The sequence below is a fragment of the Giraffa tippelskirchi genome, chromosome 10, assembly GCF_054371585.1.
Source record: "Giraffa tippelskirchi isolate mGirTip1 chromosome 10, T2T-mGirTip1v1.2.pri, whole genome shotgun sequence".
NCBI lineage: Eukaryota > Metazoa > Chordata > Mammalia > Artiodactyla > Giraffidae > Giraffa > Giraffa tippelskirchi.
This window is the reverse complement of record NC_137284.1, coordinates 69,223,356-69,249,076: the sequence shown is the minus strand read 5'-3', so window position 1 is coordinate 69,249,076 and position 25,721 is coordinate 69,223,356. Positions and strand designations below refer to the sequence as shown.

Here is a 25,721-nt window from a genome sequence, read left to right as displayed (position 1 = left end):
GATTCTTGTGTTTTGAATTTCTAATGGAATTGGCTATTCAAACATAGAAATCAATAATGTAACATTTTCCTTCAACTTGGTAAAAGAAACTAAAGAAATATCTCCCCTCATGTTTGCTGCCTCTGATGCCAATACCCAAGGGGCTAATTACAATAAAGAATGTTACCTCTCAAATAAGGAATGAAAAATGATTTTCCTTAAGTTATGCCTATAAAAATGCATAAAAGTAAAAATTCACACAGCTGACAGTGCAGAGCAGTTTCCTCAAATTATAGAAAGATCTTGGAGGTGATATACTTGAAACTCCTTTCTACAGATTTTACCAGTTTCATGTTGATGTCATAACAAATTGCCACAAATTTAATTACTCAAAGCAACACAGATTTCTCCTCTTACCATTCTAGATATCAGAAGTCCACGATGAGTCTAAAGGGGCTATAGAAAGATTCAGGGGACAACCCCATCCTATTGTCATTTCTGTCTCCTGGCTTTGTCACTCCAGTTTCTGCTTTTGTGGTGACACTTCTTTCTCTTCCACTGTAGTCAAATCTCCCTCAGCCTATCTCTTGTAAGGACACCTGTGATTACATTCAGGGTCCACCCAGATAACCCAGGGTAATCTCCCTATCTCAAGATCTTTAACTTACTCACATTTTTCAAGTCCCTTTTGCCAGGTAAGTTATTCACAGGGATCAGGGGGTCGATAACGGGTATGAGGGGAAAAGGATGGCTGTTATTCACTTTACTACACAGAAGAAGACATGGTGTATTAAAAATACTGATTGACTTAATGTATGGACAGAAATGTTTTATTGATGGATCTAAATTAGAAATTACTAAAGAACATTGTTTTTTTTATCATTGAGATAATCTCACTATACTCTTCATAAAAGATAATGAGAACATCTTAGGTTAAAGTTCACCTACTCTACTAAAGAGTCTGGCTATCACATAGAGCTTTTAGATTATTTAATCCCCTCTTGTATAAACATTATGTAATGAGAGAGAAAAATTAAAAAGTGATAATTATAGAGTCGTAGCAGAATGAATTAGATTGCCCAAGCCAGATCATATTTTTTTAATATAAACTTTTGGTGAGATTATGAGTTGTTACTGTGCAATCTTAACATTTACAAGTTATTACTGTTGAAGAAAGAATAATATATAGAATATATCCATTACTCAAAAGGGCAGTTCTAAAATATGAGTCAACTCATGTTTATTTGACAAGGAAAAAAATCTATTACCCAGTGTTACAGCCTTTGGCCAGATTATAGGTGTTTCTAAAATGAATATTCTTATCAGGCAGCATTATCAGAGCTTATAATGACAAAACATTACAGAAAGGAAGACCACTTGAATGTTTCTTTGTATCTTAAAAGAGAAAAACTTGAATTTGAAAATAAGAAATGAGTGATATTTTCCAGTTGCAGTTTGATATGAGGAAGGGGAAAAATAGAATTGCAAGAAAAAAGAAAAGGTTAAAAATAATAAAAGGAAGTTAAAAAAGGCGAATGAACATATTAAGCAATTGTGATAAGAATTGCATAAAAACCAGGTTTTCCTAAGACACCAGTGTTGGACATGATACTGAGAAATTTGGTTCAATTTATTCAGAACTTAACTAGTACTTTTAGGACTTAGCTTTTTCTTATTTTTCCTTTAATGTGAGATTACTTTAGAAAAGTGTATTTATTGAAAAACCTAGTTTATAGAAAAATGTAGTTCAAGAAATGGAGAATTTGATCAGAGTAGTGGATGCCTTTATAGAAAAAATATTGATGATTTTAGAATGTTCTATTAAAAGTATATATAAAATAGCTATGGTTTATAAACCCATGTAAAATGGGATTGTTTTCTGTTTTTGCATATAGACTCCAATATTCTTATTTAGTTCTATTCTAAAATCATGTTTCTATGGAGAAGAAAATTTTAATTCACTTGGATGTATTAAAATTACACATACAGTTTGAGAAAACATTCTATGAAATTTATGTGATTATAGCAAATAAATATGCTCAAATTTTAAGTCTAAAATAAAAACCCAGAAACTGAAAATATAGCACTATCGTGATCACTCTGGAAGGTGGCATATGTAAAACTGATAAATATCATCTAAATATTTGACTTGCTTATGAATCATTTAATCATTAATTTATGGGCACGACACTTGAATTCTGTAGCTTCAGTCTTGTCCAACTCTTTGCAACCCCATGGACTACAGCCCATCAGGCTCCTCAGTCAATGGAGTTTCCCAGGCAAGAATACTGGAGTGGGTTGTTATTTCCTCCTTCAGGGGATCTTCCTGACCCAGGGATTGAAACAGATTCTCCTGCATCTCTTGCATTGCAGGTGGAGAAGACCAGGGAAGCCATTAGGTCCTAGGACACCTGATAAATCTTTTTCTTGTACTGTGTTCTATCTCTTTAAATGCATTGTTTCACTTAATCTGTTCAACTATATCAGGAAGAAATTCCTGGAAAGGACCTATCTAAATTATTTCAGTACCTCTCATGTGCCAACCAGCATGCATGCATGACACATGTTACACCTTTCATCACATTGGCTTTGTCTGAGAAGCTGAGGCTAACGACAAAACCAGAGTCTTTGTGTTAAGATATCATGTGATCACAGGCAAGTTTATAAACCCTTCTTTTTTCTGTAATTTTAACCTAGCTACTTTCTTGATTTAAACTTTAAACAACAAAAATGTATGTAACAGTGAGTCACATTTTCCTGAAACACAGGTTTATTTAAAATGTATTTCATTAAACATTTTTCATTAGTCTTTATAGAAAATCAGAAAAAGAAGTCAAGTACTACTTAAACAACTGCAATATCAAAACATGAATTTTTTTTTTTTTTGAGTCTTTAAGCATTTAGAAATCAAAATGATTGAAGTATCACTTTGGGTTTTCCACTGGAGAAGGATACAGCTTAATGATTCCAAAAGAGACAGATAGATAAACTTCTTCAGAATGTTGTAAACGCTGCCCCCATAACTAATGCTGTTTGATATAATTTCTGAAAGTAATAGATTTCCCAGAAAACTTTTAAAGCGTGGTAAAAGTCATGTGACTTGGAGTCATGTGATTCAGAAGAAGCAACAAATGAGTGGAATGAATTGGGAGATTGAGATTGTAATATACACAATACTATGCATAAAATGGATAACTAGTGAGAACCTACCGTATAACAGAGGGAACTCTGTTCAGTGCTCTGTGGTGGACTAAATGGAAAGGAAGTCCAAGAAGGAGGGAATATATGCATATGTATGGCTGACTTCCTTTGCTGTACAATAGAAACTAGCACAACACTGTAAAGCAACTATGAAAAATGAAAGTGTTAATCTCTCAGTCATGTCTGACTCTTTGTGACTCCATGGACCATAGCCTGCCAAGCTCCTCTGTCCATGAAATTCTTCAGGCATGAATACTGGAGTGAGTAGCCATTCCCTTCTCCAGGTGATCTTTCCAACCCAGGGATCAAAGTCAGGTCTCCTGCATTGCAGGCTGATTCTTTACCATCTGAGCCACCAGAGAAGCCCTAAACTCCAATAAAAATAAAGTAAATCAATACAACACAAAAAATAAAAAGTAGAACTGAAATCACAGCAACTATTTTTCAAAGAAATCTGAATTTTTAAAAACTATCATATTGTTTCAGAGGAGACAATGATATCTTATGTGTGTTTAAATTTTATGAACAGCCCATAAAACCATTTGTCCTGTAGAAAATTTTATGTGAATATAATTGAAAGAAGAAAAATATGGCATCAAATAAATGTGGAGAAAATAAGGTAGTACATGTGGTATTACAGTTTAAACTGCAAAATGCTATCTAATTCTCAACAAATATTTTACTATATACTTGAAAATATTTTAAAATTTAAAAATTATTTAAATTTTTCCCATTTAGAAAAGTTATAGTAAAATATATGTAACGTAAAATTGACCATTTTCAGTGTCCACTTCAGTGATATTAATTGCATTCACAGTGTTGTGCAACCATCACCGCTATTATTTCCAATCCATTTAGATTATTTTATTCCTAAAGCATTTTAAAAAACTATAGGAAATACTTCGTTATATATTAAAAAATGTAAAAATGCAATCTTATGCTTTCTAATTATTCACATGTTATAGTTCCTTTATTGGAGAAGGAAATGGCAACCCACTCCAGTGTTCTCGCCTGGAGAATCCCAGGGACGGGGGAGCTTGGTGGGCTGCCATCTATGGGGTCGCACAGAGTTGGACATGACTGAAGCGACTTAGCAGCAGCAGTTCCTTTATTAATATGCTGGTCTTGATTTCATACTGTGGTTTAATAACATTATTAAAGAAAAAAAATTTATGTATAAAGACTATTTCTAGTAGCCATGACATGGAAGCAACCTAAATGTCCGTCAACAGAGAAATTGATAAAGAAGATGGAATGAAGAGGGGATAAATGTATACATCTAGCTGATTCACTTTGCTGTACAGCAGAAACTAACACAACATTTTAAACAAATATATTCCAATAAAAAATACTATGTTTACAAATTCTCTATGATTGCAGGAAAAAAAGTTCACTTAGATACTGAGTTTATTAAATGTTTGAAAATAACTCAGTAATTTATTAACAAGTAAAATAGCCCAGCACTTTAAAACAAGCCACATCAAACAGAACTGACAGGTTGCACCCAAGTTTCTTTAGTTTGAATGGACAGATGTGATTAACAGATCATAAAGACACAAAGATACCAAAGTTACACTTAAACTCTTTAATACAGTGATAGTTTCAGATAACAATTTTTAAGGAAAAAAATCCCAAACAGAAACATGATAGATTTAATAAAAATGTATTTTATTAATGTAAAATCAGACTAAGACAATACATTGGGCACCATGCCACTACCCTTCACAATATTTTTAGTTTAAACACTAAGAATTTGCTAAATTAAAACAGAAATTGAATATTTTTCTTTGACTTTTCAAATCTCATAGATTCCTTTCAAAACCTGTCCTCTGAAATATGGTACTTAATCACAAGATGACTTTTTTAGAATCATTCACTTATGGAGTAAATTTTGGTTTATTATTGAAAGGACAGCATCTGAAGAGAGAAGATTCTATTATTCATTTTTTTCTCAGATATATAATATCAGGCCCAAATGTGGTAACATTCCAAATTTGTTTGTTGATTTTTGTTTCATGAAGAGCTTGCTTTGCAGGTGTAACAAATAACCCATAAAACTGCCATTTAAATTATTTCACGAGCTAACCTCAAATTCAGTATCAAGAAAATTGTGAAATAGAATCAACTGAAAAAGGAATTCTTCCCTAGAATTTGCTGCTGCTGCTGCTGCTGCTAAGTTGCTTCAGTCGTGTCCGACTCTGTGCAACCCCATAGACGGAAGCCCACCAGGCTCCTCCATCCCTGGGATTCTCCAGGCAAGAACACTGGGGTGGGCTGCCATTTCCTTCTCCAATGCATGAAAGTGAAAAGTGAAAGTGAAGTTGCTCAGTCGTGTCCGACCGTTAGCAACCCCATGGACTGCAGCCTACCAGGCTCCTCCGTCCATGGGATTTTCCAGGCAAGAGTACTGGAGTGGGGTGCCATTGCCTTCTCCTCCCTAGAATTTACTGTTTATTTATTTTCATAACAATTTGTGATTGTGTAGAAACCCTGAGGCAGTGTTGTTAAACCAAAACAAGGAGAAATATGAAAATAAATATTTAGATAATTTATATCTCAAAGGAGAAATACATTGCACACTGATTTATTCATTGAGTGAATATTAATTCACTTGTTAGAACAGATTTTGAGTTATTCATTTTAATTTTTTCTTCGTTGGGAAGTCTATTGATTTAATCCCTCAAAATTACCAATTATGATTCTTCTACAAATTGATATTAAACATTGCTATCAAATCAGTTGGCCTTCCCCGGTGGCTCAGTGGTCAAGAATCCACCTGCCAGCGCAGGAGACACAGGTTCAACACCTGGAGGAGGAAATGGCAACCCACTCCAGTATTCTTGCTGGGATAATCCCATGGACAGAGGAGCCTGGTGAGCTATAGTCCATGGGGTCACAAAGAGTCAGATACGACTGAACACACATGCACACATAAAATCAGTTGGTTTTCTACTTTGTTGTTATTGTTATTCAGTGGCTAAGTCTTGTCAGACTCTTTGTGACCCCATGGACTGCAGCACACCAGGCTTGCCTGTCCTTCACTGTTTCCTGGAGTTTGCTCAAACTCATGTCCATTGTGTCAGGGATGCCATCCAACCATCTCATCTTCTACCACATGCAATTTAGGTATACCTCCCCATAGGAAGACTCTATAGAAGATATAGTAAGTTTATAAAAATGATCCTTTACCTCAAACTAAATAAGACTAACCCATATGAATCCAACCCATCCTTAGAGAACTGCATATGGTGTATCAATTAAGCTTAAATAATCCCTTATTTAATGCCTACACTCTATGGAAAAGGAGTATGATTAAAAAAAAAGTGGACTTAAGAATGCTAGTGACAGTAGAAGCAGGTATACTTTTATTCAAATATAATGTGTACGGGCAGGCATGCTAAGTTGCTTCAGTTGTGTCTGACTCTTTACGACTCTGGACTGGAGCCCCACCAAGGTTCTCTGTCCACAGGAATCTCCAGGCAAGAACACTGGAGTGAGTTGCTGTGCCCTCCTCTGGAGGATCTTCCTGACCCAGGAATCGAACCTGTGTCTCTGCAGCTCCTGCATTGCAGGTGGATTCTTTACCACTGAGCCACTGGGGGAGCTCAAAATATAATGAGTGTTTCAGGTCAATCATGCCTGTTACTATAAAATGAAGCATTCAGTTAATCATAGACTTGCATGCAGTCTCTGTGGCCCGTAATGGAGAAGAATAGTGAACATTTAACTAAAAATCAAGGCGGACCAGACAACTGATTTCATTAACTTCTGGGCTTCCTTGACCCTGAACATCTTGATTAACAGCATTTATCAAATGCCCACTTGCTGTGTATGTGTACATTCCTAGTAGCAAGAAATAATTATCAATCTATTCAGGTCACCATTGCTAAAATCGATGATTAACAACTGTCTTTCCATTCTTGCATTACTTTACTCAAGATTCAGAGTCCAGGAGAACACAAGGATTTGCCCTTGAATTGTGTCCTCACTCCTTGCCTGTGAAAGGGCATAGATCATACAGTCCCATCAAGCCCCTGAATGCTGGATGAGAAGTAATTCCCTCAAGTAACTGGCAACTTAAGAAGTGAAATTGCCTGCTGGTGTCGTCTTTCTCAAAGTCCCCCAAAATAATATTATCATCCATCTTCAGAATGGGAAAACTGCCGAATATAGAATGTCTTTTTTGTTCTTTCATTTCCTTCAAGAGTATTTTGATTCCTACAGGTCTTTAAAGCCTGCTGACATGGTAATGTGCATAAAAGCACTGAGTAACAATTACTGGGTGTCTTTACCAAGTTCTAGAAGAGTATACTCTAAAAGGAATAACAATGAGAGCAAAACAATATGAGTCTAGGATGGGTACTATATTAGTTTACTGGGGCCATCTGAACAATGTACTTAGTACCAACAGGGTGGTTTAAAGTGCAGAAACCTATTGTCTCAAGTTCTGAGGCTAGACGTCCCAAATCAAGGGTTTTTGCAGGATTGGTACCTAGGGCTCGATCTGTTCCAGGTCCCTTTTCTTGGCTTGAAGCTGTTCTTCTTTTTCCCATTTTTCTTCATCTTTCCTTTGAATCTGCCTCTGTGTTCTCTTTCTCCATTTTCAGAAGGATACTGATCACACTGACTTAGAGCTAACCCCGACAACCTTATAACTTGCCTCTGTAAAGACCCTGAAACCATGGTTAAATCCATTTCACCTTCCTTCACCAATCAAGGTTCGTTTTAAAATTTGCATGTTCCCGAAGCCCCACGTGGCCTGAACAATAAGATATGTGCCTGAGTTGTTATCTAGGAACTTGGAGTCAGCTCTCCCTAGATCAAACTGCTTCTGTTAAAGCCTGATTAGGACCACTGACACAACTAGACATGCGCTAGCAGCAGAGGCCTTAGCTTAGTTACACCTGCGCAGAACCACACCTCTTCCTCCAATCACCTCTCCTCGCTTTCCTATAGGGCCTCAAACCATCCTGCTTTCTTATTTGTTATCCTATCAGTACCCAGAACCCCTTGCGTTGGGGAAGGCGGCTTTGATACTTTTCTCCTGATACTTGTCTCCTCGCTGGGCTGCCGTGCAAGTAAGCCCTCTCTTATCTGCAAACCTCGGTGTCTCCCCCGCTTTGACTTGACAGGTAAGGCGAACCTGGCTCAGTAGCAACTTCATCCCCAAGTAAGGTCACTTTCTGAGCTGTTGCAGTTAGGACTTCAGGTATCTTTTTGGGGGAGGACACAGTTAAACCCATAGCAGTTACGTAAATTATGCTCAAACGAAAGAATCCATTAAAGTGAAATGATTATTATCCATTATGTGTGAGATTTAAGCTTGAGAGAAATTACAACTGTATGTGGCTTATATTACATGAATAATGTAGACAAAGATATTGCATAAATATAACTGAGGCATTGCCCTTTATTCTTAATGAGAATGTTTAAAATAAATTTTATTCTCATAGTCCTCTTCCTTTTACCAATGAACACTTTTCCTAAAAAGATGTTAGAGGAAAATAGAAATGAAGGGATTACTCACATAATATAATGAAAATCTAATAAGAGATTGTAGGGATAATAAATGGGAAAAAGAAATCATATAAAAACAAAAAGAAAACAAAAAGAAAAAGTGACACCCTAATAAAATCAGTACACTGCTTCTGGTCTCTGTTTTTTAGGACCTATAAACTTCCTGTGTGCTAGGAGAAAAATCTATGAACAAAAACACTATAGGATTTTCTGAGCTAAAATGAGAAGTTAGATGAGGAAATTTGCATTGAGCACTACTTATCATTTAAGCACCATTGAGCAATAAGCAGCCTGGGTTTACAAAGAACAAATCATGCCAAACAAACCTGATTGCTTTTTTTATTGAATTACAAAATTAGTGGATGAATGCAATGTGGGAGATGTAATACATTTGGGTTTTAGCAAAACATTTGATAGAGTATCTCATGAACTCTAAACTGAATTTAAAGAGTGAGGAATATTAACACCACGATAAGGAATGGAAATTAATGAAGGATTGCAAAGAAAAAGAAGTCATAATCAACCATGATATGGCAGCCTGGAAACACATCATTATAAGGTGCTACAGTGATCACAGGATTTATTCAGTCCATATTAACATTCACACAGCTTTCTCAGGCTTGATAAAAAGAAATGGAATGAGGAATTCAGAATTCACCTTTTGATTTCAGGCTGTATATAAAGTCAATGCACATTTAGGGGAAGGAGAAAATAGACTTGACCTCACGTATTTTTGATGGCTTTAAAAATATGTATCACTGGATCATTGAATTCACTTAGTGCTCTGAGATTTTGTCATGATGCTGTTCTTTGATCTCTTTTCTGTGTCTCAAGACTAGCCCATTTTTTATGTCATCTATCTTCTTATATGGGGTAAATCATACTATAATTTACTGTGAGTCTGCCTGGCCTTATACTAAGGATCATTGAAGATAACACAAGCTCTCGGTTGCCCAACTTTTTAGTGTTCAAGTGACTTGAATCCTGTCACTCTGTCTGGACTTCATGGTAGAGACTGCCCTTAAGGTGCAAGTTCAAAGGATACCTATTAAATAAATAGAAAGTAGTAGAAGCATTGCTTCTTCCCATGGGAAGCTGGCTGGTTGGTCTACAGGGTACGGTTCTTGCCTGAGTCACGAGAGGTCCCAGGTTCAGGTCCCAGATGAGCCCTTTTCTTTGGGGCTTTCCTGGTGGCTCAGACAGTGAAGAATCTGCCTGCAATGCAGGAGACGTAGGTTTGGTCCTTGGGTTGGGAAGATCCCTGGTGGAGGACATGGCAACCCACTCCAGTATTCTTGCCTGGAGAAGTCCATGGACAGATGACCCTGGAGGCTACTGCCCATGGGGTTGCAAAGAGTCCAACACATCCAAGTGATTAACATGGCACCTCCCAGGTGGCTCCAGCAGTAAAGAACCAAACTGCCAACGCAGGAGACAGAAGAGACACATGTTGGATTCCTGGGTCAGGAAGATCCCCTGGAGTAGGAAATGCAACTCACTCCAGTATTCTTTCTTGAAAAATCCCATGGACAAAGGAGCCTGACAGGCTGCAATCCACAGGATTGCAAAGAGTCGGACACGACTGAGTGACTTAGCACACACAGAAGCATTCCAATAAAATCCGCAGTTGATACTAAATCGGGAGGTGCTGCTAAAAAGCAGTAAGACCAGTAAAATTATAACTGGTGCCCTGGCACAACTGAGAAATGTATATGTCAAATGCAAAGTGCAAGAACCACTTGGAAAGGAGAAAGACATTCAGCAGTGAGCCGGAGGATGCCAGGAGGCGACAGGAAACAGCAACTTGCATGTGAGTTTACAATGTCGGATACCACCCAAGAGATGTAACAGGATGTTTGATCTACTAGATGAGTTTATAAAAGATCCATCAATTTCTAACACAATGCTCAAGTCCCTTCTGGAAGGCTGAGTTTATTCCCTTTGGAAACATCCTTTCCAGAGTAACAAAAAGGTACAGAGAGAAGTCAGAACACAGCAACAAAAAAATGATTATTAAGTGGAGGATAGCCTCACAATGAAAGATCAAAATATATATAGCATTATTAAAAGGGAAAGGAATTATATATGTATAACAGATGCATAACATCTGTTAGGCTGAGTAGCAAAAGAGAGTATTTTCTAAAGAGAAGGAAGAGCACTCAACTGAAAAAACTTAGAATTAGTAAGTTTATAGCCACATTAATAAAAAATAAAATCCTGCGAAAGGTAGATACTATATGTCTGTGAAAGGGAGATACTATATGTCTGAGAAAGTCTTCAAATTTTACCCTTTGATTAAATAATTGACTTGAGAAGGTACCAAAATGCAATGGCTTTCTTTTCTGTTAATGATTTTTAAAATTGAAGTATAGTTGATTTACAGTGTTGTTAATTTCTGCTGCATAGAAAACTGATTCAGCAATACCTATATAATAAATGTTTATACATTGTTTTTTTCTTATTCTTTTTCATTATGGTGTATCATAGGATACTGAACATAGTTCTCTGTGCCATATGGTAGGACCTTATTGTTCAGCCATTCCACATATAATAGTTTACATCTGCTAACCCCACCTTCCTACTCCATCCATCCCCTAGCCCCTTCCCTTTGGCAGTCACAAGTCTGTTCTTTATATACTTGATTCTGTTTCATAGATAGGTTCATTTGTGTCATGTTTTAGGTTCCACATATAAGTGATATCATATGGTATTTGTCTTTCTGACTTCACTTAGTATAATAATCTCTAGCTGCATTCATATTGCTGCAAATGGCATTATGTCTTTTTTATGGCTGAGTAATATTCCATTGTACATGTGTACCACCTGTATGTACCACCTCTTCTTTAAGCACTCCTCTGTTGATGGGTATTTAGGTTGTTTCCATGTCTTGGCTATTGTGAATAGTGCTGCTATGAATGTAGACATGCATGTATCTTTTTGGATTCGAATTTTGTTTGTATATATGCCCAGGAGTGGGATTTCTCAGTCATACGAAATTCTATGTTTGGTTTTCTAAGGAACCTCTGTACTGTTTTCTGTAGTGGCTGCATCAACTTATATTCTCACCAATAGTGTAAAAGAGTTCCCCTTTTCTCCACATCCTCTCCAGCATTTGTTATTTGTAGAGGTTTTAATGATGACCATTCTGCCTTGTGTGAGGTGATACCTCATTGTAGTTTTGATTTGTATTTCTCTAATAATTAGTGATGTTGAGCATCTTTTCATATGCCTATTGTCCATTTGTATTTCTTCTTTGAAGAAATGCCTATTTAGATCTGCCCATTTTTTCATTGGGTTGTTTGTTGTTGTTGAGCTGTATGAGCTGGTTGTATATTTTGGAAATTAAGCCCTTGTTGGTCACATCATTTGCAAATATTTTTTCCCATTCTGTAGGCTGTCTTTACATTTTGTTGATGATCTCCTTTGCTGTGCAAAAACTTATAAGTTTGATTAGGTCTCATTTGTTTATTTTAGTTTTTATTTCTATTGCCTTGGGAGACTGATCTAAGAAAACATTGGTATGATTTATGTCAGAATATGTTTCACCTATATTGTCTTGGAAGAGTTTTATAGTGTCATATTTAAGTCTTTAAGTCATTTTGGGTTAATTTTTCTGTATGGTGTGTTCTGAGTTCATTGATTTACATGTGGCTGTCCAGCTTTCCCCAATACCACCTACTGAAGAGACTGTCTTTTCTCTATTGTTTATTCTTGTCTCCTTTGTCTAAGATTAATTGATGGTAGGTGTGTGCATTTGTTTCTGAGTTCTGTATTCTGTTCCATTGACCCATGTCTGTTTTTGTGCCAATACCACGTTGTTTTGATTACTGTAGAGAAATGCAATGGCTTTCTGAACAAAGGTTTGCCAAGAACTTAAGAATCTTCTTGACAAACTGATATTCAATAATTTATTTGAATAAAAATTCAAATCCCAGTACATATTTTTTATATATCCATTATGACCATAACTGTTGGATCTACATGCCCCTTCCTTCCTTCATTGCTTTCTATTTTTGTATGGTTAACCTGTGTGTTTCTCAGTGGTTTATGTGGTCCAGTGTTTTGCTAGCAGAATAGTTGGCATTTGGGCCAGACAATTCTTGAGCAAGATTCTCATGCTTTGCAAGATGCATGGCATCTGCAGGTCCCAGACATCACATGCCAGTATGTCCTCTAGTAACAATAACAGTCAAACTCTTACATACACATACACACAATTTCTAACTGCCCTTGACATCACTCTTCTCCCCAGAAAGTTTAAAAAATAATTTTTAAACACACTCACCATAGAAATCTCAGTAACTAAATTTTCCATATTTAGGGGTTTTGTCATACTTGGTTGGGGAATTCAAGAGTCTAGTGTCACAAGAATCTTGTATCAGTCAGGATATATTAGCTTGTGTTGAGTGAACTACAAAAACAAAGTCTATTTTTATGTTCAGCTGCAGTCTCATCCCAGACTTGGTTTTGATGGTGCTTTGATGGTGCAGTCTTAAGGCAGAACATTGATGGTTCTTATAGGGAAGAAGAACATGGCTCTTGGAGCTTTTGCTATGAAGTTACACTATCGTTTCTGTTCATACTCTGCCAAAGAATGTCACTTCCCTAAGTCTGAGTTCCAAAGAGTAAGAATGTACAACATTTCTGCTGGGGGAGGGAGGGCATTTAATATGAGTAAACAAACTTTCTTTGGCTCTTTCATTTTGAATTTCAAGGAAAGTACCATTGGAATTCATCATAAAAGTTCCCAATGGGAAAATGACATCTTTAAACCACGTGATAGTTGCTACACTGATATTCATAGTAAATATTTTAGGGAGTCGTGGAATAGAACTGCTTTGCATCTGGCCACACAGAGTTTTCTAGAGATGAGAGGGTCAAAATTGCCACACTAGAACTGGTCTCACTGACTTCCTTACTACTGTTACCTGAGATATTTGGTTTGTTGTGTTTGTAAAACAAGCAATTCTTAATTGCTTCAACATATATTTATTGAATAAGCTCTGAAAATGACAAGAAGAAAGAAGCTTCCTCTCTTGAGGAATACAGTCTTGCAAGCAAGAAAGACACAGATCACTGGCTATAATTCAGTGTGGGAAATTTTGTATATGAATATCTAATAAGTATCTGAGTACAGTTATGAGAGCAGTTAATCTTGCTTGAATGTGGATATGGAGACATCTTTATAGATGAAATGATATATAGCCCAAGCTTATAAATTTGGTGGACAATTTCACGTAGATAACAGGGACTGGCAAGTGAGAAGAAAGAGAAAATCTGGGAATGTCAGAATCTTCTGGGAAACTTTCTTAAGCTATGCATCCCCATCCCCCAACTCCCACTGATACAGCAGACAAAAAGCAGGAGACTTGCTTGTGCTGATAAAGCTTCAAAGATAATTCTAATGAATGCACAACCCATACAAACACCACCACCTCTCAGTATTTGCTCTACTCTCTAGTTAGAACAACCACCTACACAACTGAGTTCTTTAACACTGGAGTCACTTGGGATTTTGATTTAAAATAAAAATTCCTGAGTTTCAGATTCAGTAAGACTGGGATTCTTGTTGTTGTTCAGTTGCTAAGTTGTGTCTGACTCTTATTCTGATGTATTCTAGAAATCTAATTTTAACTCCAGCTCCAGGCTTAATTTCAGATTTACTACTGGACATCTCAACTTGGATATTCCACAATACTCTTGAATGGAATGTGTCCCAAACCACACCCAACAATTATCCTGTCACAGGCCCTTTGTTCTCCTGCTGTGGTCCCTCAGCTCACCCTATAAACATTTACTCTGGAAAATCTAAAACTCACCCTCCAACTGTATTCAATAAGCAAGGGCTTATTCTATCTATGTTTTGTATTAATGTCTCATGACTAATTGAAGTAGTAAGTTGTTTAAATTTGACCTGTGTCATCTGTTCAGTTTAGTTGCTCAGTCATGTCTGACTCTTTGCGACCCCATGGACTTCAGCACGCCAGGCTTCCCTGTCCATCACCAACTCCCAGAGCTTACTCAAACTCATGTCCATCGAGTCAGTGATGCAATCCAACCATCTCATCCTCTGTCATCCCCTTCTCCTCCTGCCTGCAATCTTTCCAAGCATCAGGATCTTTACCAATGAGTCAGTTCTTTGCGTCAGGTGGCCAAAGTATTGGAGTTTCAGCTTCAGCATCAGTCCTTCCAATGAATATTCAGGACTGATTTCCTTTAGGATGGACTGGTTGGATCTCCTTGCAGTCCAAGAGACTCTCAAGAGTTAGTAACACCACAGTTAAAAGCATCAATTCTTCAGTGCTCAGTTTTCTTTATAGTCCAACTCTCACATCCATACATGACTACTGGAAAAATCATAGCTTTGACTATATGGACCTTTGTTAGAAAATGCTGTCTAGGCTGGTCATAACTTTTCTTCCAGGGAGCAAGCATCCTTTAATCTCATGGCTGCAATCACCATCTGCAGTGATTTTGGAGCCCAATAATTAAACAAACACTGAATCAATGGGCCTAATTGCTGGTTTGATAAATACTGCAAGGACAATGGGGCAATGGAATTCCAATTACCTTACATCTACATGAAGATAACCATGGATATTAATGAGCTGGGCAGTCTAGAGCCGAACTGGACCCCATGTGACCCAGCAGGGCACTGTCCTCTGTCTCTGTCCTCTAGAAACAGAAGATAGAAGCCATCAAGGTCATGTGCAGAATCATACTGGGTTGTGTTGACTGAGTGTGTCAGACCCAGAGTAAGAAATCTATATAAACTCAAGTTTTCCTATCAAATATGGGAATAATCCTAGAATAATAAGTTTATAACCTGATTTATTGAACTGGTTGACTTTCTGTTTCTTGGGTATAGCTGTCTATTATGGTTTTTTAAAGTTATGTAATGCTTAATTGTCGGAGAAGGCAATGGCAACCCACTCCAGTACTCTTGCCTGGAAAATCCCATGGATGCCTGGTGGGCTGCAGTCCATGGGGTCGCTAAAAATCGGAGATGACTGAGCAACTTCACTTTCATGCACTGGAGAAGGAAATGGCACCCCACTCCAGTGTTCTTGCCTGGAGAATCCCAGGGACGGGGGAGCCTGGTGGGCTGCCGTCTATGAGGTCGCACAGAGTTGGACACGACTGAAGTGACTTAGCAGTTAGCAGTGCTTAATTGTAATTCTATGATGTATTTAGACAGTTTTCAAATATGGATACTTAGTTGTTTCTAGGGAGTTTTTCCCCCTGTATTGTTCTAAATTTTAGATAGATTTATCTTTGTATGTTTATCTTACAGTTTTGTTGTTTAATTCTTAGAAGTGAAGCACTGGGTCACAGGATGTGTTGTTGTAGCATTATTTTAACTTTTGCTGAAGTTTAATCAACCAGTAGGAAATCCATGTCAAGGTCATTTTTGAGAAAATAACAAAGCCATATTCCTGAATAAAAGGTAACCATGCAAAAACAAATCAATGAAATTTTTTCAGTTAAGGTAAGTGACTGGAAGTTCAGGGTAGTTTATTGAATTTTAGAGTAATTGACTAGCTACAGGGAGATGTAAATATACTTTGGGTTAGGAAGAACATTGGTAAAGACCCAGGAACATTATCTCCTTTTTCTTTCTGAAGAAAAAAATTTTTTCTTATAGTGAATAAATCTTATGGCCGTTGTATCATAGAATCCTAAAGTATATACATGCAAACCTAAGGCATAACTGTTGACATCAAAAGAGGATAAACACAGTAGTGTAGGAATATATAGCAGGAAAAAGGAGGAAATACCAACTGTATGTTTAGATCTCAAAGGTGCAACACAGGGAAGGAATGAGAGAAGAAAATAGTAGAAGGCAAGACAAAGGAGATACAGAAGATAGATAATCTGATAATCTACCATGGTACACAGAAGTTTAGAAAGTATAGGATTAAAATGAGTGTGGATAGTAAAGAAGATTGTAAATATCCAACATATTTATTAAATTGGTTGAAAATATTGAGATAATTTATCAAATTTGAATACGGACTATATAGGATATAATAGCATTTTATTGACATTATTTTTCCTGATCTTGATTATTAGGTTATAATGTATGAAAGAATGTCCTTGTACTTAGAAAATGAGTGCTGAGTAAGGCAAAGGCAATAATGTTTGCAACATACTTCGTGATGGCTTAGAAACATAAGTGCACACACACAAAATGAACAGTATGATAAATTTTAAAATGTGACCAAATGTTGACAATTAGTAAATTTGAGTGAAGGAAATAAAGGAGTTCCATAATTTTTATGAAAATTTGAAGTTATTTACAAATAAAAAGTTGAAAGAGAAAATGAGAATGCTCTCTGTTCCCTAAAGTTATTAAAGGATGGCTTTAGTTGTTCAAGGATGAATTTGTAACCCCAAATGGACCAATCATAACTTTTAATAGCTCTACTATTCTGATCCAACATCAAAATCTGTCTAGGAGGGTCATGAAACTGGAAGATGGAAGTTTAAAATTCCTTATATAGTCATACGGAACATTTAATTGGCAAATTCTTCGGCACCATGTGATTTTAATGGGGCAGCTATTGAGTTCGATATTTCATCCATTTCCAGCTCTCAATGTTTAATTCAGAGATTAACATGAGACTGAATCCAGGTTAGTCAGAATACTCCCCACATTTTTTAGCAAGTACCATTGTATCTGGAGTAACAGGCAAATTTGGCCTTGAAGTACAGAATGAAGCAGGGCAAAGGCTAACAGCGTTTTGCCAAGAGAACGCCCTGCTCACAGCAAACACCCTCTTCCAACAACACAAGAAGACTCTTCACATGGACAACACCAGATGGTCAATACTGAAATCAGATTGATTATATTCTTTGCAGCCAAAGAAGGTGAAACTCTAAACAGTCAGCAAAAACAAGACCAGGAGCTGACTGTGGTTCAGATCATGAACTCCTTATTGCCAAATTCAGAATTACATTGAACAAAGTAGGGAAAACCACTAGACCATTCAGGTATGACCTAAATCAAATCCCTAATGATTATACAGTGGAAGTGGGAAATAGATTTAAGGGACTAGATCTGATAGAGTGCCTGATGAACAATGGACGGAGGTTCATGACATTGTACAGGAGACAGGGATCAAGACAATCTCCAAGAAAAAGAAATGCAGAAAAGCAAAATGGCTGTCTGAAGAGGCCTTACAAACAGCTATGAATAGAAGAGAAGCAAAAGGCAAAGGAGAAAAGGAAAGATATACCCAGTTGAATGCAGAGTTCCGAAGAATAGGAAGGAGAGAGAAGAAAACCTTCCTCAGTGATCAGTGCAAAGAAATAGAGGAAAACAATAGAATGGGAAAGACTAGAGATCTCTTCAAGAAAATTACGGATACCAAGGGAACATTTCATGCAAAGAGGGACTCAATAAAGGACAGAAATGGTATGGACCTAACAGAAACAGAAGATATTAAGAAGAGGTGGCAAGAATACACAGAAGAAGTATAAAAAAGACCTTCATGATCCAGATAATCACGATGGTGTGATCACCATCCTAGAGCCAGACATCCTGGAATGTGAAGTCAAGTGGGCCTTAGGAAGCATCACTACAAACAAAGCTAGTGGAGGTGATGAAATTCCAGTTGAGCTGTTTCAAATCCTCAAGATGATGCTGTGAAAGAGCTGCACTGCACTGAATATGTCAGCAAATTTTGAAAACTCAGCAGTGGCCACTGGACTGGAAAAAGTCTGTTTTCATTCCAATCCCAAAGAAAGGCAATGCCAAAGAATGCTCAAACTACCACACAATTGCACTCATCTCACACGCTAGTAATGCTCAAAATTCTCCAAGTGAGACTTTAACAGTATGTGAACCAAGAACTTCCAGATAGTCAAGCCAAAGTTAGAAAAGGCAGAGGAACCAGAGATCAAATTGCCAACATCTGTTAGATCATTGAAAAAGCAAGAGAGTTCCAGAAAAACACCTTTTTCTGCTTTATTGACTATGCCAAAGCCTTTGATTGTGTGGATCACGATAACTTGTGGAAAATTCTGAAAGAGATGGGAATACCAGACCACCTGACCTCCCTCTTGAGAAACCTGTATGCAGGTCAGGAAGCAACAGTTAGAACTGGACATGGAACAACAGACTGGTTCCAAATAGGAAAAGGAGTACATCAAGGCTGTATATTGTCACCCTGCTTATTTAACTTATATGCAGAGTACATCATGAGAAATTCTGGGCTGGAGGAAGCACATGCTGGAATCAAGATTACTGGGAGAAATATGAATAACGTCAGATATGCAGATGACACCACCCTTATGACAGAAAGCAAAGAAGAACTAAAGAGCCTCTTGATGAAAGTGAAAGAGGAGAGTGAAAATGTTGGCTTAAAGCTGAACATTAAGAGAAAGCAAAGAAGAACTAAAGAGCCTCTTGATGAAAGTGAAAGAGGAGAGTGAAAATGTTGGCTTAAAGCTGAACATTAAGAAAACTAACATCATGGCATCTGGTCCCATCACTTCATGGCAAATAGATGGAGAAACAGTGGAAACAGTGTCAGACTTTATTTTTGGGGGCTCCAAAATCACTGCAGATGGTGACTGCAGCCAAGTAATTAAAAGATGCTTACTCCTTGGAAGAAAAGTTATGACCAACCTAGATAGCATATTAAAAAGCAGAGACATTACTTTTCCAACAATGTTCTGTCTAGTTAAGGCTATGGTTTTTCCAGTAGTCATGTATGGATGTGAGAATGGACTATAAAGAAAGCTGAGCACCAAAGAGTTGGTGCTTTTGCACTGTGGTGTTGTTGAAGACTCTTGAGAGTCCCTTGGACAGCAAGGTGATCCAACCAGTCCATCCTAAAGGAGATCACTCCTGAATATTCATTGGAAGGACTGATGTTGAATCTGAAACTCCAATACTTTGGCCACCTGATGCGAAGAACTGACTCATTTGAAAAGATCCTGATGCTTGGAAAGATTGAATGCAGAAGGAGAAGGGGATGACTGAGGATGAGATGGTTGGATGGCATCACTCATTCAATGGACATGAGTTGGACATGAGTTTGAGTAAATTCTGGGAGTGGTGATGGACAGGGAGGCCTGGCATGCTGCAGTCCATGGGGTCGCAAAGAGTTGGACACAACTGAGTGACTGAACTGAACTATGAACGACTGTATCTTGCCTTTGGAATTTTAATGCTTGGATAATAAATTTACAATTACTTGGGTTGCTATTACTGTGTCTCAAAGAGATTATTTACATCAGGAAATAATGGAATCAAACATGTAAAATTACGCAGAACTGAGCTAGGAAAAAAATGCAAAAACATCCATAATGTAATTTCAGTCCTTGGTCCAATGATGTCTGATTCCTGATGATCCAAGCATAGACTCCCTAGTTATAATAAATTATAGTAAATCAATAGATTCCCTTTACCTTTAGCTTGTGCTGTGCTGTGTAGCTCAGTCATGTCCAACTCTTTGCGACCATATAGATTGTAGCCTGCCAGGCCACCTCTGCCAATGGGAATTCTCCAGGCAAGAATAGAGAAATGGGTTGCCATGCCCTCCTCCAGGGGATCTTCCTGACCCAGGGATTGGACCCAGGTCTCCTGCATTGCAGGCAGATTCTTTACCAGCTGAGTTCCCAGAGAAGATGTCTTTAGTAAATTAGTTTATATTATGTGGCCATTGGTTTGGATATTCTATATTTGTCAAATTGATAAGTTACGTTGTTCAAGTTTGATCCTTCCTGATTTATCTACCTGTCCATCAGTCACTGAGAGAGTTTTTAAAAAAATTTTTAAATATAATTGTGAAATTGAGTATTTTTCTACTTGTAGAACTGTGAAAATTTTCACTATTTATTTTGATGTTGTGTTATTATGTATATACATATTTAGAATTATTGTAGTTTTATAGTGGTTTCACTCTTATATCATTGTGAAATGTATCTTTGATCTGTAATAGTGTATCTTTACTTAGACATGAACCATGAACTTCCAGATGTTCAAGCTGGTTTTAGAAAAGGCAGAGGAACCAGAGATCAAATTGCCAATATCCGCTGGATCATCGAAAAAGCAAGAGAGTTCCAGAAAAACATCTATTTCTCCTTTATTAACTATGCCAAAGCCTTTGACTGTGTGGATCACAATAAACTGGAAAATTCTGAAAGATATGGGAATACCGGACCACCTGACCTGCCTCTTGAGAAACCTGTATGCAGGTCAGGAAGCAACAGTTAGAACTGGACATGGAACAACAGACTGGTTCCAAATAGGAAAAGGAGTATATCAAGGCTGAATATTGTCACCCTGCTTATTTAACTTATATGCAGAGCACATCACGAGAAAGGCTGGGCTGGAGGAAACACAGGCTGGAATCAAGATTGCTGGGAGAAATATCAATAACCTCAGATATGCAGATGACACCACCCTTATGGCAGAAAGTGAAGAAGAACTAAAGAGCCTCTTGATGAAAGTGAAAGAGGAGAGTAAAATGTTGGCTTAAAGCTGAACATTCAGAAAACTAAGATCATGGCATCTGGTCCCATCACTTCATGGCAGATAGAGGGGGAAACAGTGGCTGACTTTATTTTTCTGGACTCCAAAATCACTGCAGATGGCGATTGCAGCCTTGAAATTAAAAGACGCTTACTCCTTGGAAGGAAAGTTATGACCAACCTAGACAGCATATTAAAAAGCAGAGCCATTACTTTGCCAAAAAAGGCCTGTCCAATCAAGTCTGTGGTTTTTCCATTGGTCATGTATGGATGTGAGAGTTGGACTATAAAGAAAACTGAGTGCCGAAGAATTGATGCTTTTGAACTGTGGTGTTGGAGAAGACTCTTGAGAGTACCTTGGACTGCAAGGAGATCCAACCAGTCCATTCTAAAGGAGATCAGTCCTGGGTGTTCATTGGAAGGACTGATGTTGAAGCTGCAACTCCAATACTTTGGCCACCTCATGCGAAGAGCTGACTCATTGGAAAAGACCCTGATTCTGGGAAAGGTTGAGGGCAGGAGGAGAAGGTGATGTCAGAGGATGAGATGGCTGGATGGCATCACCGACTTGATGGACATGGGTTTGGGTGGACTCAGGGAGTTGGTGATGGACAGGGAGGCCTGGCGTGCTGCAGTTTATGGGGTTGCAAAGAGTCGGACACAACTGAGCAACTGAACTGAACTTTACTTAGAGTCTGCTTTATGTAATATAAGTATAGTTTCAAAAACTTCCTTTTATATTGCTCATTAATTCTTTTATTTTTAACTTTTCTGAAATTAGTATTGAAAGTATATCTCTTGTTTGAGTTTAGTTGTTTTAAAGTATTGAAATTTTCATCCCTTATTTGTAATTCTAGTTTATTTACATTTAACGATTGTGCTTATATATTGGTATTTAAATCTGCCATCTTCTTTTTTGTTTGCTATTTCTTCTATTGTCCTATGTACATAGTTTTCTCTTTCTAAGTCTTCCTTTGTATTTAATTATTAAATTCCATGCACATTAGTTTGTTAGTTATACTTTCTTGTACTATTTTTGCTGTTATAACATTCCTTGACATATCAACATCTGCCCTAGAGATCGCAACACACTTTTTTGACTTATAAAAGTCAAATACAACTTAATACCTTTACTATTCCAGTTAGTACGATGACCTTAAAAAAGTGGTGGGGTAGGATGGAGGCTTAAGAGAGAAGGGATGTATGTACACTTATGGCTGATTTACATTGTTGAATAGGAGAAACCAATAGGTTTGCCTATGGCTTTCTGCATACAATGCTCTTTCAAATACTTTTTTTGTCATTTTTATACTTTCCTCTTTTTTCAATTTCATCTACTGAAAAACTCCCTTTAGAATTTATTGAGCAAAAACTATGGATAATGAGAGTGTCTGATCAGAGGTGAAATAGCCTTTCCCTGGAGATGCAGATCAGAATAACTTACAACTGTTAAATTCATTTCAGTTGAAAAGTTGGCAGTAGTGTGAAGGGAGCTGTTAGAGCAAACAATCTCATAGATCTCTCCTGGTTTTTGACTCTTGTGTTTTAGAATTTTGGCCTCAGTTCCAGACATTAACTGTCAAACTTCTGGATATTTCCTTATTTTGGGTACATAGACTGAGAACCATGTCGCTTTCTGTTGGGCAATCCACCTGACTTCTTTATGGGCAAAACATCCCCACAAGGACAAGATAAATCAAATATTATTCTGGTTAAACTCAAATTCATGAGGCTGGAAGTTTTACTTAATGATACTTCCTGGCTGATTCTATGTTGAACAAAAGTTACCGCCTAAATTATGTGTACTTCCCAACACCTTGTAAATTACAAAATATGTGCTGTTTTATGCTCAATTAATATAATTAATTTTCCATGAAAATACTGAATTATGTATGTTGCTAATGTATAAAATCAAGACCATTTAATATTTTTGACACTGAGTTTCAAATCTGTTAATGTATACATGTTCTAGCTAGGCATGAAAAGTTACTGATGATTGTTCAATGGGTTTTGTATGAGCTATTCAACTATAACATTCCTTTGAGTAAAAAAGCACTTCATGTTCTCAGCATAAAGTACTTTGTTATGGAGAGTGCATCTTTTACTCATCTGAAAGCCTGAATTGAGTTTTATTTTGAATTTTGTGCCTGGTTTAAAGATTATTGGCACACAGGTAAAGCTTTATGAAAATACATGGAGGTTGTAAATGCCATGAAAATAACATTTTTCTAGTTTTGAAATCTATGTCTGTAAATGACAGATCTTTATTGATTTGTTGGTAGAAAAATGCACAAAAACTACCAAGACCTCAACCAAATCTCCACTCATATGTCTCTTATATTTAGCAAAAAATCACAAATACGATATACTTTTCAACCAGAGCTCTTAACAGTTGATGATGTCATGGGTTCCAAGTGTCTCTCCATTCTCATTCTTCCAACTAGTCTCATAAGTAGGTCCCTTATCAACTCTGCCTCTCTCCCACACACTTTGAACTGGAAACAGGTAAAATGATACTTGAGAAAGGATTATACTCGACAGAAAAAAACACAAAAAAACTGTCCTTTAACAAGTTGATCTGCTGAAGGGAAACCAAAGGCAACTTGCAGCAAAATACATCTTTCTCTCTCTCAGTCCATTAGGAAGAGGAGAAATGGCTATTCTTTATACTTTTACCTAATCAAAAGCTTCAATACATTCCCAAGCTTTACAGCTCAACCTTGTGCTATTGTATATTGATTGTGCCTGACGGCACCTCCTTGTGGAGAACAATTGATTTTTCTTTGCTAGCAAAGCGATTTTAATAGTCTTGCTACAGGCTGTCATGTTTCAAGGCCCCAGAAGCAAAATGCACCTGTTACTAGAACTTAGTGATCAATGGCTCAACCCACAAAAAATGTGCCTGTCTGCTGAGCTCAAACACCTCCACAGCAATTACTCAGAAGGTGACTTTAACTTGTTTTGATAAATATGCAGCCTGGGAGTCTCAGGTAGGGTATCTTAAGCAGTTTTACCCCAAAGCCCGAAGTTAGGTGTTTTGTTAAACTGCCATTGAGAGAGGGGAGTTGCAGGATCCGATTTTTGCTCTTTAACGCTACTTTAGCAGCTTCACGCCAAATTTCCTTGCCAAATCAACTAGTCCAAAGTAAAGGTCACTGCTTTGAAGAGTGAGGGATGATAATAGCTCTATTTGTATTTTGCCCTTGATATTTGAAAACAGCTCTTCTGACTAATTGTGTGGGGGCACTGAAAAGTCAAAGGTAGGCTCTGGAGCTTACTTCTGTACAATTGCTGTCTGTTCTCCTTGACCAGTAGTGACCACTGTTTCCTCAAAGTCTTACAAAGTGTTCTTTTTTTTTTTTTAACCTCTTCCTGAATCTGGCTCACAAGGTTTTTCTATGTATGAATGGAGGCCCCTCTGTGATCTATAGTCATGCTAAATTTTTTTAAATTGGAGGATAATTGCTTTACAATGTTGTGATGGTTTCTTCATACAATAACATGACTCAGCCACACAAATACATCTGTCCCCTCCCTCTTGAACCTTCCTCCTATCCCCCATCTATCCCCCACAACCCCACCCCTCTGGATTGTCACAGAGCACTGGGTTGAGCTCCTTGTAGTCATGCTAAATTCTTAAAAACTTCTTGCAAATCTTGCAAAATCATTTCAGCACTTTATGCTTGTAGCCCTCCTATATAATAGTATTATTAGCTACCATTGTTTAGAAAGCTGCCTGTAGTATCTTAATCAGTTTTCAGTCAAATTCTTCAAGGGATGGATTACAGGTTACGCTTCATAAGTGAGGACATTTGAGATAAATTTGTGAAAGATTAAGAAATATCATCAGGTTACCTATAATACATACTTAAGTGACAGAAGTGGTATTGAGCCTAGTCCAACCTCTTAACCACAGTATTATGCTGTCTCTCAGCACGATGGTGGAAATGTGACTGGGAGATGGAGAGCTCTTGCCTGGTTTCCAACCACAGAAAAACCCCTGCCTCCCTTAAGGGGGAGAAACAGTTTATTCAATTCAGCAAATATTTGGGGGAAGTCTACTACGTGTTGCAGAGCATGGTAGACTTTGGGGATAAAATAGCAAACTAAGAAAAATATAATCCCTGATTTCCAGAAACTTGTCATGAAGTGGGGAGAGGGCTCAGCAGGATATAATACTTCCTGAGCCTGGAGTCAGGGGAATGTTTAATAAAAGATACTGCTTTCGTATAGCATGGAAACACAAATGGAGCTTCCCTGATGGCTCAGCGGGTAAAGAATCCGCCTGCAATGCAGGAGACACAAGAAACTTGGGTTCAATCACTGGATCGAGAAGAGCCCCTGAAGAAGGGAATGACAACCCACTCCAGTATTCTTGCCTGGGAAATCCCATGGACAGAGGAACCTGAGCTACAGTACGTGGAGTCTCAGAGTCTGACACAACTGAGCAACTAAGCATGTACACTTGGAAACGCAAATGGGATTGTTAGGAGTGTAATTTCCTACCCTGCTCCCTTCATATCTTGAGGTCCTAACTCCCA

At 37.6% G+C, this 25,721-nt stretch overlaps 1 long non-coding RNA gene across 1 annotated transcript in view; it reads left to right on the top strand.

Annotated features, from left to right (window-relative positions):
* The first annotated feature begins 8,192 nt into the window (after nt 1-8,192).
* The window catches only part of LOC145522344 (uncharacterized), a 144,389-nt gene continuing 126,860 nt past the window's right edge, over nt 8,193-25,721 (top strand). Inside the window, exon 1 of the long non-coding RNA XR_014065991.1 lies at nt 8,193-8,312. This is a non-coding gene — a long non-coding RNA (uncharacterized LOC145522344). The remainder of the gene's footprint in view (nt 8,313-25,721) is intronic.